General features: G+C 45.6%; 1 protein-coding gene and 1 long non-coding RNA gene across 3 annotated transcripts in view; both read left to right on the top strand.

The window, feature by feature from the left end:
* LOC111977183 (acid-sensing ion channel 1-like) overlaps positions 1–13,199 on the top strand; it is a 93,806-nt gene that overhangs the window by 23,451 nt on the left and 57,156 nt on the right. The gene's annotated exons all lie outside the window — the stretch shown is intronic.
* Positions 2,381–3,758, top strand: LOC139029084 (uncharacterized). The gene is made up of 3 exons (XR_011481349.1): positions 2,381–2,425; positions 2,571–2,649; positions 3,481–3,758. It is a non-coding gene; the product is annotated as an uncharacterized lncRNA (long non-coding RNA).

Here is a 13,199-nt window from a genome sequence, read left to right as displayed (position 1 = left end):
GAGAGGAACTATGAGAGGAGGAGGAGAGGAGGGAGAGGAAGGGAGGGAGGAGGGAGGAGGGAGGGGAGGGAGGAGGGAGGGAGGGAGGATCGAGAGGGAAGGGAGAGGAGAGGAGAGGAGAGGAAAGAGAGCTGGAGAGAGAGCGGGGTGAGAGAGACAGAGAGAAAGAGAGAGAAGGACAGAGGGCGGTAGATCATTGGGAGAGGAAATGGATGAGTCGTCTGCAGGTTCTGGTTTATTTAATATACAGTAGAAGTAATGTACTGTAACCACAGCAGGAGGCTTGAAGTCCATGAGTATTCATTCCATCTTCAGAACGTCCTTTGGCAAGTCGGACATACGGACAACTCAGTATTACCTCATGCACTGTGTGTGTGTGTTTGAGTGGCCAGGTATGTAAATCTCAAATCAAATCGTCTGTAACATTGTCATTGTCGGGCCTCCGGGTGGCAGTGGTCTAGGCACTGCATCGCATAATAGCTGCGCCACCAAGCTCTGGGTTCGCGCCCAAGCTCTGTCGCAGCCGGCGCGACCGGGAGGTCCGTGGGCGACGCACAATTGGCATAGCGTCGTCCGGGTTAGGGAGGGTTTGGCCGGTAGGGATATCCTTGTCTCATTGCGCTCCAGCGACTCCTGTGGGGGCGGGCGCATGCGCGCTAACCAAGGGGGCCAGGTACACGGTGTTTCTCTGACACATTGGTGCGGCTGGCTTCCGGGTTGGAGGCGCGCTGTGTTAAGAAGCAGTGCGGCTTGTTGGGTTGTGCTTCGGAGGACGCATGGCTTTCGACCTTCGTCTCCCGACCCGTACGGGAGTTGTAGCGATGAGACAAGATAGTAATTACTAGCGATTGGATACCACGAAAATGGGGAGAAAATGGGATAAAATTTATAATTTTTTAAATTAAATTAAAAAACATTGTCATTGTCGAAGACTGCTTAAACTGTGTATTTAAATGTTTGGCATCATATCTTAACATAAACTCCTATGAAGACCCTCTGTGTCGATGGAAGGGGTGAGGGAGGAGGAGGAGTGGTAGGGGACAAGGAAAGGAGAAGGTGAACAGATTGTCAAAGTGAGAGTAGAGAGAGGCTTGTAGGCAGTGGAAGTGTCAGACAGACAGACACCCAGCATGGACACGATGCTGATCTAAAAACACAAGGACACAGGGATGAGGGGAAGAAACAATCATTACTGTAGCTGTTGAGAAGGTTGAAGAAAAAATAAAAGGAAGATGTAATACACAGTAAGTGTTGAGAGAAAGGAGGAGGCTAGTTGGAGAGAGGCAGAAGGCACATGCAGGGACAGAGTAGATGGATGTAGACTAGAGGATTGGACCAGGGGACAGAGTAGAGGGATATAGACTAAGGATTGGATCAGGGACAGAGTAGAGGGATGCAGACTAGAGATGGACCAGGGGACAGAGTAGAAGGGATATAGACTAGAGGATTGGATAGGGACAGATAGAGGGATGTAACTAGAGATTGGACCAGGACAGAGTAGAGGATGTAACTAGAGGATTGGATCAGGACAGAGTAGAGGGATGTAGACTAGAGGATTGGATCAGGGACAGAGTAGAGGGATGTGGACTAGAGGATTGGACCAGGGACAGAGTATAGGGATGTAGACTAGAGGATTGACCAGGGGACAGAGTAGAGAATGTTACAGAGGATTGACCAGGGGACAGAGTAGAGGGATGTAGACTAGAGGTTGGACCAGGGGACAGAGTAGAGGGATGTGGACTAGAGGATTGACCAGGGGACAGAGTAGAGGGATGTGGACTAGAGGATTGGACCAGGGGACAGAGCAATGGATGTGGACTAGAGGATTGGACCAGGGACAGAGTAGAGGGATGTGGACTAGAGGATATGAGACAGGAGACAGAGTAGAGGGATGGACTAGAGATTGGACCAGGGACAGAGTATAAGGATATAGACTAGAGGATTGGATCAGGGGACAGAGTAGAGGATGTAGACTAGAGGACTGGACAGGGGACAGAGTAGAGAATGTGGACTGAGAGTATTGGACCAGGAGACAGAGTAGAGAGATGTAGACTAGAGGATTGGACCAGGGGACAGAGTAGAGGGATGTAGACTAGAGGACTGGACCAGGGACAGAGTAGAGAATGGACTAGAGTATTGGACCAGGAGACAGAGTAGAGGGATGTAGACTAGAGGATTGGACCAGGACAGAGTAGAGAATGTGACTAGAGGATTGGACAGGAGACAGAGTAGAAGGGATGTGGACTAGAAATTGGACAGGGGCAGAGTAGAGGGAGTGGACTATAGATTGGACCAGGACAGAGTAGAGGATGTGGAAAAGGATGTGATTAGAGGATTGGACCAGGAAGAATAGAGAATGTGGACTAGAGATTGGACCAGGGACAGAGTAGGGATGTGGACATAGAGGATTGGACCAGGGGACAGAGTAGAGGGATGCTAGAGGATTGGACCAGGACAGAGTAGAGGGATGTAAACTAGAGGATTGGACCAGGGACAGAGTAGAGATGTGACTAGAGGATTGGACCGGGGCAGAGTAGAGGGATGTGGACTAGAGGATTGGACCAGGGCAGATAGAGGGATGTGGACTAGAGGATTGGACCAGGGGACAGAGTAGAGGGATGTAGACTAGAGGATTGGACCAGGGACAGAGTAGAGGGATATAGACTAGAGGATTGACCAGGGACAGAGTAGAGGGATGTGGACTAGAGGATTGGACCAGGGCAGAGTAAGGGATGTAGACTAGAGGATTGACAGGGGACAGAGTAGAGAAAACAGATGACAAAGGAGTGTGTGTAGACTAGAGGATTGGACCAGGGGACAGAGTAGAGATGTGAAAAGGATGTGATTAAGGATATTAGAGATTGGACCAGGACAGAGTAGAGGATGTGACTAGAGGATGGACCAGGGACAGAGTAGAGGATGTGACAAGAGGATGTGGATTAGAGGATGTGGATTAGAGGATTGGACCAGGGACAGAGTAGAGAATTGGACTAGAGGATTGGACCAGGGACAGAGTAGAGGATGTGGACTAGAGATTGGACCAGGGGGCAGAGTAGAGGGATGTACTAGAGGATTGGACCAGGGACAGAGTAGAGGATGTGGACTAGAGATTGGACCAGGGGACAGAGTAGAGGATGTGGACTAGAGGATTGGACCAGGAGACAGAGTAGAGGATGTGACTAGAGGATTGGACCAGGGACAGAGTAGAGGATGTGGACTAGAAGATGGACCAGGGGACAGAGTAAGGATGTGGACTAGAGGATTGGACCAGGGAACAGAGTAGAGAATGTGGACTAGAGGATTGGACCAGGGGACAGAGTAGAGAATGTGGACTAGAGGATTGGACCAGGGGACCGAGTTTAGAGGGATGTGGACTAGAGGATTGGACCAGGGGACAGAGTAGAGGATGTACTAGAGGATTGGACCAGGGACCGAGTAGAGGATGTGGACTAGAGGATTGACCAGGCAGACAGAGTAGAGAGTAGAGGGATGTGGACTAGAGGATTGGACCAGGGGACAGAGTAGAGGATGTGGACTAGAGGATTGGACCAGGGGACCGAGTAGAGGGATGTGGACTAGAGGATTGGACCAGGAGACAGAGTAGAGGATGTGGACTAGAGGATGTGGACTAGAGGAGTGGACCAGGGGACAGAGTAGAGGATGTGGATTAGAGGATTGGACCAGGGGACAGAGTAGAGGATGTGGACTAGAGGATGTGGATTAGAGGATTGCGCTACACTAGATTATCTGAGAATAATAGTTTAATGACTCATTCATTTTAATGTCATGTGTGAGATGATTCAAAGGTTCACCACATGTATTCTTCATCTTAAAACAGTTCAGGCTGTCACATGAATGCCTTTTATGACTTGAGAAATAGCTTGGGTAGGCTCTGTTCACGCTGACCAATAACTGCAGGACTATGTGTCTTTTTTAGTCTATACTGCAGTAGAATTACACATAAATACATCTTCATTTGTAAGCATTAATTTCTCCTTATAATCACTAACCTGTCTGCAAGTGGACATGGGTGCATCTCCAATGAATATACTGTATTTAATACTATACAGTGATAGCGGTGGTATATGCTCCATGTTGTTAAATATGAATTATACTTACCAAACAGTATTTTGTATTTGTAAAATATTCAGCAGACAAAAGATTGTCTCCCATCCTGATTTATTCTACATGTAGCATGATGTAATTACATGTTTTCCATCTTAGTTATGACCATACAGTAAATTAGCTAGTACTCTAGGCCCTTGTTGACCAAGTCATCCATATTCCATACACATATTACACAGTACTCAGACCCAAGATCCACAGTCCTATGTAGCAGGATGCAGTGACATTCTGTCACTATTGTCTGGGGAATGGGGCGCTGAGGCCCTGGAGGCTGATTAGTATTTCCTCAATGCTCCTTTGCAGTTTATGTGAGCCTCAGACTGGCATTTCCTCCACCGTCGCTGAACTATTAACCACCTACGGTTCCCTCTTGGCCTGGAGGGCTGGGTTTCAGGATCATTTATTATGGTTTACTTTTTAAAAATGTTTCTGTGGTGTGTGATGAATAACAGCTTGTGTGCAAGTAAAGGGAAACAGTTGAGCGGCTCTTAGGACGGGGTGGAAAGGGAGCAGTTGTTATCGAGATTTATGCGCCATCATCCTCCAGGTATTGATGAGGAACCAAGTGGAATTAAGTGTGTGCGTGTGTGTGTGTGTGTGTGTGTGTGTGTGTGTGTGTGTGTGTGTGTGTGTGTGTGTGTGTGTGTGTGTGTGTGTGTGTGTAAGCATCTACTGTTGTGCACGTTCCTCATCAATCTACACACATTACCCCATAATGACAAAGCGAAGCAGGTTTTTAGAAAACAGAAATACCTTATTTACATAAGTATTCAGACCCTTTGCTATGAGACTCGAAATTGAGCTCAGGTGCATCCTGTTTCCATTGATCATCTTTGATATGTTTCTACAACTTGATTGGAGTCCACCTGTGGTAAATTCAATTGGTTGGGCATGATTTGGAAAGGCACACACCTGTCTAAATGAGGTCCCACAGTTGACAGTGAGATCAAAGGAATTGTCTGTTTTTCAGTGGCAGGAACTGGGAGACTAGTCAGGATCGAAGGCAAGATGAACGAGCAAAGTACAGAGAGATCCTTTATGAAAACCTGCTCAAGAGCGCTCAGGACTTCAGACTGGGGCGAAGGTTCACCTTCCAACAGGACAACGACCCTAAGCACACAGCCAAGACAACGCAGGAGTGACTTCGGGACAAGTCTCTGAATGCACTTGAGTGGCCCAGCCAGAGCCCGGACTTGAACCCGATGAAACATCTCTAGAGAGACCTGGAAATAGCTGTGCAGCGATGCTCCCCATCCAACCTGACAGAGCTTGAGAGGATCAGCAGAGAAGAATGGGAGATACTCCCCAAATACAGGTGTGCCAAGCTTGTAGCGTCATAGCCAGGAAGACACGAGGCTGTAATCGCTGCCAAAGGTGTTTTAACAAAGTACTGAGTAAATGGTCTCAATACTTATGTAAATGTGATATTTCATTTTTTTATAAATTTGCTAAAATTAGAATAAGAATAAGAACAAGGTTCTAACGTAACAGAATGTGGAAAAAGTCAAGTGGTCTGAATACTTTCCTTATGCACTTTATGTGAACCTGTGTTCAAGTGTATGAATGCATGCAGATTAGTGTGTAAGGAAGGATATTTACTTATACAATTTGTATATTTAGTCATTTGGCAGGCGTTCTTATCCAGATGTGAGGTGAGGGAGTGTGGGTGTGTGATGTGATAATACCTCTATGTGCCAATATCACTCATTTTGAGGATGTTTCTCCTGTTGAATTCCAAAAAACTGCCAAACTGTGTCTCCTAATGCATCCACTCAAAATTCCTTAAGAGTGTATTGATGCACCTGTATGTCAATCTAAGCAACATAATAAAAAATACCTATCAAAATCCGTCAATTTAAGTTAGAGATATCAGGGGCATCCGCAATCGCATCCGCCTATGTCGGTCTTCCGCATCTACGGTGGAAAGTGACCGAGGTACAGCAATGTTTGTCAGACCATGAGACATCCCGAAAATCTTCTCACAAAAACGTCTGTAGTGTCCAAACGGTTTGGCCTAGAAACTATTATAACCACTCTAGGTAACCCATACAAACGAATAGAAGTATGGTTTTGTGCCGACAAAAATAAGGTGTTAAATATGTGTCCAAAAAAATGGAATATTTCCTGAGCCTTCTTATATCTCCTCGATATAGGACAGACACTTCAAAACCTTATTCCTTAGGACACATTTCTTTTACCGTTGCCATTTATGAATGTGCGGTTCTACTGGCTATAGTAGTAAAGGCCAAATTCAATATTTTATCAAATCATTTCCCCCCCTTTTTTAGAGGGTTAGGGTTAGGGTTAGACTATTAGAGTTTTTTAACCCACAGAGATGCACGGCAGCAGTACTCATAAGTCAATGCGCCTCTGGAGAGGCCATTCCACCCTGCCTTTTAATCAGCATCTGATTTACACCTGATGAGTGGACTTTTTCTCCAATCAAGCCTGTAAATTGATCACATAAATGCCCAAGGCGCAATACAAACCCACAGAGCAGAAGACAGTGTTCCCCACCAACTGTAACTGTTCACCCCAACACTAATGTGTTTACTGTTTAGGGTTAACCACCCACACACTCCAAGGGTAAATGTGATCCATTTTTTCTCTTCATACAATGAGATGAAATTAACCCAATCGCTCACGTAGACCAAATCATTACACTCGTTGATTGATGACCAGACTGCCCCACAAAAAGGGAAAATAATTCACCTCCCCAATCTACAGCCTTAGCTCATGTTTCAGAATCTGAAACTGCAGATAGGATTTTTCATCATTGGTTTATTTATTTATGATATGATGATGAGTCGAGCTTCAGAGCATGCGCTCTCTCTCTCGCTCTCTCTGCCCTTCAGATGACAGGGACACACCTGTTTAATGTGTCTGGCTGTGTTATCTTATTATGCTCCTCCAGCCAACAGTTTCCTCTCAGTGCTCATGGCCCTGCATGAGTCGCTGGGTGCCACAAGGCTCAGCCACTTCCCTAAAACACTTGTGCTCAATTAGGAAGGATACAATATGTTCACATCCAGAAGGGTATACCCAACACCAGTGTGGAGCTCTGGGTGGGTGAGACGAGTGAGGCTGACCAGAGTGAGGAGAAGCTCAGATCACACACCCTGCCTTAGGTCTTAATTATTCTGTCTGTCTCCCAGGAATCTAGTTTCCCCACCTTTAGCCCTCTCAACATGCAGCCTTGAGCTGGGCAACAATAGGAGAGGATGGTGTCTAGTGGCTGATGGTGTGTGGAAGGCTGGGTTTTCAAGTGCCGAAAAGACCACAAGCATGACCTGCTCACAACTGTCCTTGGGTTTTTGTAGCACCCTCTACATACATTCCTACAGTTACAACCATCATGTAGATATGCTTCTTCTCCCATTTATTGAATGTCAATCATACAGTAGAGAGCATTAATTGTATCTATAATGGAACACACAGTATGAAATATACTGTATGCAAATAAAACAACATCCAGGAATAACACAGAGGAATTACAACCACGTCCCGTTACACTCTGGAATGGAAGTTTATTTCCGAAACGCTATATCCACCAATTCTTCACATGTGTTTTTCCATCAGAAATGATTGGTTATGGGTACCTTCATGTGTGTGTCAAATATCACTGTTCTCAGATTTTTAATTCATACATTTTAGATGTGTATGAAAATGTGTTTTCTTTTGCAGAAAGCGATATATCAACTGTTTAGCTGGTATGGAATGTTCATATCCTTGACTGTGATCTGTGTTTGCTATCTTAAGATTAATGCACTTACTGTAAGTCACTCTGGATCAAATCAAATCAAATCAAGCTTATTTTATATAGCCCTTCGTACATCAGCTAATATCTCGAAGTGCTGTACAGAAACCCAGCCTAAAACCCCAAACAGCAAGCAATGCAGGTGTAGAAGCACGGCGGCTAGGAAAAACTCCCTAGAAAGGCCAAAACCTAGGAAGAAACCTAGAGAGGAACCAGGCTATGAGGGGTGGCCAGTCCTCTTCTGGCTGTGCCGGGTGGAGATTATAACAGAACATGGCCAAGATGTTCAAATGTTCATAAATGACCAGCATGGTCAAATAATAATCAGGAGTAAATGTCAGTTGGCTTTTCATAGCCGATCATTAAGAGTATCTCTACCGCTCCTGCGGTCTCTAGAGAGTTGAAAACAGCAGGTCTGGGACAGGTAGCACGTCCGGTGGACAGGTCAGGGTTCCATAGCCGCAGGCAGAACAGTTGAAACTGGAACAGCAGCATGGCCATGGATAAGAGCATCTACGAAATTACTAAAATATCCATATTACTGTATTGAATTATTATTTGTTTTTATATTGGTGTCACAGATGTATCATTTGTACAGTTCTTTATGGAACATACTTATTTGTTACATTTGACTGTAAAACCTAGCAGTACTACTTATTTCACCAAGAGTGAAGAGGATAAATAGCGTTTAGCAAAAAACATGATTATTTGTCTCTCTGAAATGAAGCCATCAAGTGATAGATTTTTTAACAAATACATGTCTGCCATTGAACAACCCCATGCCATGATTAGATTGTGAAAAAACAACAACATAATTTCTTTAAACAATAAAATATAATTTACCAACATCTCTGAAAATGGATATATAGCATTTTGGAATGTAACTCTTTAATTGTTTCCTGTATCCCATTGATTGTTCTCTCATTATGACTCTATTGTTGCCAGGAAACAAGGAGGTCTGTTTTTGTTAAATGGTTATCAGCACGGACTGCGTATTAAGGGGCCTGTGCTGTTTTTTAATTGCAGCCAGATAGCAGCAGGCAGAGATAACTTTGAGTGGCAGTCATTCTCTGTGTCTTATTACACTTCTGAGACTGACATTCACAAATTACTTAATTCTTAGGCCGTGGGCTGATTGGGTTCAGATTGTGGAAAGACAGGGGAAATCTGTCATCCATTAACTTGCACATAGAGTAGTGGAAGGAAGATAGCATGGAGAGAGGCGAGTAGGGGGTTGACGATCTTCTGCTTTGGATTAACAGAGAAGGTGATTGCTGTTGCACTTGAGAATGGGGTCTTTTTGAACAATATTTGAAGGCGTAAGTCTCAAAGAGTTATACGGCTGCCAGTGGAGGCTGTGCAGTGATGGGGAATATTGATCTGAAAGAGGATAACAGTATATTACAATCCCTGAGAAGTCGTTCTGTTGGACACAATGGTGCCGGAGGGGATAGCTGCCGTTTAATGGGCTCCTCACCATCTGTGCTATTTTGTGTGTTTTTTCACATTGTTTGCAACTTATTTTTATTATTTTTTAAATTATTATTTTACCCCTTTTTCTCCCCAATTTCGTGGTATCCAATTGGTAGTAGTTACTGTCTTGTCTTGTCTCATCGCTGCAACTCCCGTACGGACTCGGGAGAGGCGAAGGTCAAGTGCCATGCGTTCTCCGAAACACAACCCAACCAAGCCAAGCCGCACTGCTTCTTGACACAATGGACATCCAACCCGGAAGCCAGCCACACCAATGTGTTGGAGGAAACACTGTACACCTAGCAACCTGGTCAGCGTGCACTGCGCCCGGCCCGCCACAGGAGTCGCTAGTGCGCGATGAGACAAGGATATCCCTGCCGGCCAAACCCTCCCTAACCCGGAAGACGCTGGGCCAATTGTGCGCTGCCCCATGGGCCTCCCGGTCGTGACCGGCTGCGGCAGAGCCTGGGCTCGAACCCAGAATCTCTGGTGGCACAGCTCTGCGATGCAGTGCCTTAGACCACTGTGCCACCCGAGAGGCCCCCGTTTGCAACTTATTTTGTACATAATGTTTCTGCTACCGTCTCTTATGATCGAAAAGAGCTTCTGGATATCAGATCACGTTGGCCGAAAGGACGGATAGTAGAGGCGATTTACCCACTCGCCGACAAATTCTCACAAGGCACCCGGATCTGTGGCCCCTTTATCTCTGTCTCCTCTTCATGCGAATGGCAGGATTTGGGCCTGGTTTACATAATTTGAGTCAATTGGAGGTGTACCTGTGGGTGTATTTCAAGGCCTACCTTCAAACAGTGCCTCATTTCTTGACATCATGGAAAACTCAAAATAATAAATTGTAGACCTCCACAAGTCTGGTTCATCCTTGGGAGCAATTTCCAAACGCCTGAAGGTACCACGTTCATCTGTACAAACAATAGTACAGAAGTATAAACACCATGGGACCACGCAGCCGTCATACCGCTCAGGAAGGAGGCACGTTCTGTCTCCTAGAGATGAACGTACTTTGGTGAGAAAAGTGCAAATCAATCCCAGAACAACAGCAAATGACCTTTTTAGATGCTGTAGGAAACAGGTACAAAAAGTATCTATATCCACAGTAAAACGAGTCCTATATCGGCATAACCTGAAAGGCCGCTCAGCAAGGAAGAAGCCCCTGCTCCAAAACCGCCATAAAAAAGCCAGACTACGGTTTGCAACTGCACATGGGGACAAAGATCGTACTTTTTGGAGAAATGTCCTCTGGTCTGATGAAACAAAAATAGAACTGTTTGGCCATAATGACCATTGTTATGTTTGGAGGAAAAAGGGGGAGGCTTGCAAGCCGAAGAACACCATCCCAACTGTGAAACATGGGGGTGGCAGCATCATGTTGTGAGGGTGCTTTGCTGCAGGAGGGACTGGTGCACTTCACAAAATGGATGGCATCATGAGGGAGGAAAATTATGTGGATATATTGAAGCAACATCTCAAGACATCAGTCAGGAAGTTAAAGCTTGGTCGCAAATGGGTCTTCCAAGTGGACAATAACCCCAAGCATACTTCCAAAGTTGTGGCAAAATGGCTTAAGTACAACAAAGTGAAGGTATTGGAGTGGCCATCACAAAGCCCTGACCTCAATCCTATAGACCGTTTGTGGGCAGAACTGAAAAAGCGTGTGCGATTAAGGAAGCCTACAAACCTGACTCAGTTACACCAGCTCTGTCAGGAGGAATGGGCCAAAATTCACCCAACTTATTGTGGGAAGCTTGTGGAATGCTACACGAAACATTTGACCCAAGTTAAACAATTTAAAGGCAATGCTACCAAATACTAATTGAGTGTATGTAAACTTCTGACCAACTTGGAATGTATTGAAAGAAATAAAAGCTGAAAGAAATAATTCTCTCTACTATTATTCTGACATTTCACAGCCTTAAAATAAAGTGGTGATCCTAACTGACCTAAGACAGGGAACTTTTAGTAGGATTAAATGTCAGGAATTGTGAAAAACTGAGTTTAAATGTATTTGGCTAAGGTGTTTGTAAACTTCCGACTTCAACTGTACATACTACCTCAATCAGCCCGACTAACCGGTGCCTGTATATAGCCTCGTTACTGTTATTGCCTCGCTACTGTATATAGCCTCGCTACTGTTATTTTTCACTGCCTTTTTTACTGTTGTTTTTATTTCTTTACTTAGCTATTGTTCACCTCATACCTTTTTTGCACTGTTGGTTAGAGCCTGTAAGTAAGCATTTCACTGTTGTATTCGGCGCACGTGACAAATAAACTTTGATTTGATTTGTTGGTGATGTGGACACCAAGGAACTTGATGCTCTCGACCTGCTCCACTAGAGCCTTGTCGAAGAGAATGGGGGCGTGTTTGGCCCTCTTTTTCCTGTAGTCCACGATCAGCTCCTTTTGTCTTGCTCACGGTGAGGGAGTGTTGTTGTCCTGCCACCAGACTGCCAGGTTTCTGACCTCCTCCCTAGAGGTGTCTCATCATTGTCGGTGATCAGGCCTACCACTGTTGTGTTGTTGTTAGCAAACTTAATGAAGTTGTTGGAGTCGTGCTTGGCCATGCAGTCGTGGGTGAACAGGGTGTACAAGAGGGGACTAAGCACACACTATTGAGGGGCCCCCGTGTTGAAGATCAGCGTGGCATATGTGTTGTGTCCTACCGTTACCACCTGGGTACGGCCCGTCAGGAAAGTCCAGGATCCAGTTGCAGAGGGAAGTGTTTAATCCCAGGGTCCTTAGCATAGTGATGAGCTTCATGGGCACTATGGTGTTGAACACTGAGCTGTAGTCAATGAACAGCATTCTCACATAGGTGTTCCTTTTGTCCAGGTGGGAAAGGGCAGTGTGGAGTGCAATAGAGACTGCGTCATCTGTGGATCTGTTTGGGCGGTATGCAAATTGGAGTGGGTCTAGTGTTTCTGGGATAATGGTGTTGATGTGAGCCATTACCAGCCTTTCCCAGCACTTCATGGCTACAGACGTGAGTGCTACGGCGCGGTAGTCATTTAGGCAGGTTACTTTGGTGTTCTTGGGCACAGGGACTATGGTGGTCTGCTTGAAACATGTAGGTATTACAGACTTGGTCAGGGAGAGGTTGAAAATGTCAGGGAAGACACCTGCCAGTTGGTCAGCACATGCCCGAAGCACACGTCCTGGTAATCCGTCTGGCCCTGCGGCCTTGTGAATGTTGACCTGTTTAAAGGTCTTACTCACGTCGGCTACGGAGAGCGTGATCGCACAGTTGTCCGGAACAGCTGATGCTCTCATGCATGCCTCAGTGTTGCTTGCCTCGAAGCGAGCATAAAAGTGATTTAGCTCATCTGGTATGCTCGTGTCACTGGACAGGTCGCGGCTGTGCTTCCCTTTGTAGTCTGTAATAGTTTGCAAGCCCTGCCACATAAGACGAGCGTCAGAGCCGGTGTAGTACAATTCAATCTTAGCCCTGTATTGACGCTTTGCCTGTTTGATGGTTCGTCTGAGAGCATAGCAGGATTTCTTATATGCTTCCAGGTTAGAGTCCCGCACCTTGAAGTGGCAGCTTTACCCTTTAGCTCAGTGTGAATGTTGCCTGTAATCCATGGCTTCTGGTTGGGGTATGTACGTACAGTCACTGTGGGGACGACGTCCTCAATGCACTTATTGATAAAGCCAGTGACTGATGTGGTGTACTCCTCAATGCCATCGGAGGAATCCCGGAACATGTTCCAGTCTGTGATAGCAAAACAGTCCTGTAGTTTAGCATCTGCTTCACCTGACCACTTTTTTATAGACCGAGTCACTGGGGCTTCCTGCTTTAATTTTTGCTTGTAAGCAGGAATCAGGA

The sequence above is a fragment of the Salvelinus sp. IW2-2015 genome, linkage group LG17, assembly GCF_002910315.2.
Source record: "Salvelinus sp. IW2-2015 linkage group LG17, ASM291031v2, whole genome shotgun sequence".
Taxonomy (NCBI): Eukaryota; Metazoa; Chordata; class Actinopteri; order Salmoniformes; family Salmonidae; genus Salvelinus; species Salvelinus sp. IW2-2015.
The sequence above is the reverse complement of the archived record's forward strand: the minus strand, read 5'-3'. Positions and strand labels throughout refer to the sequence as shown.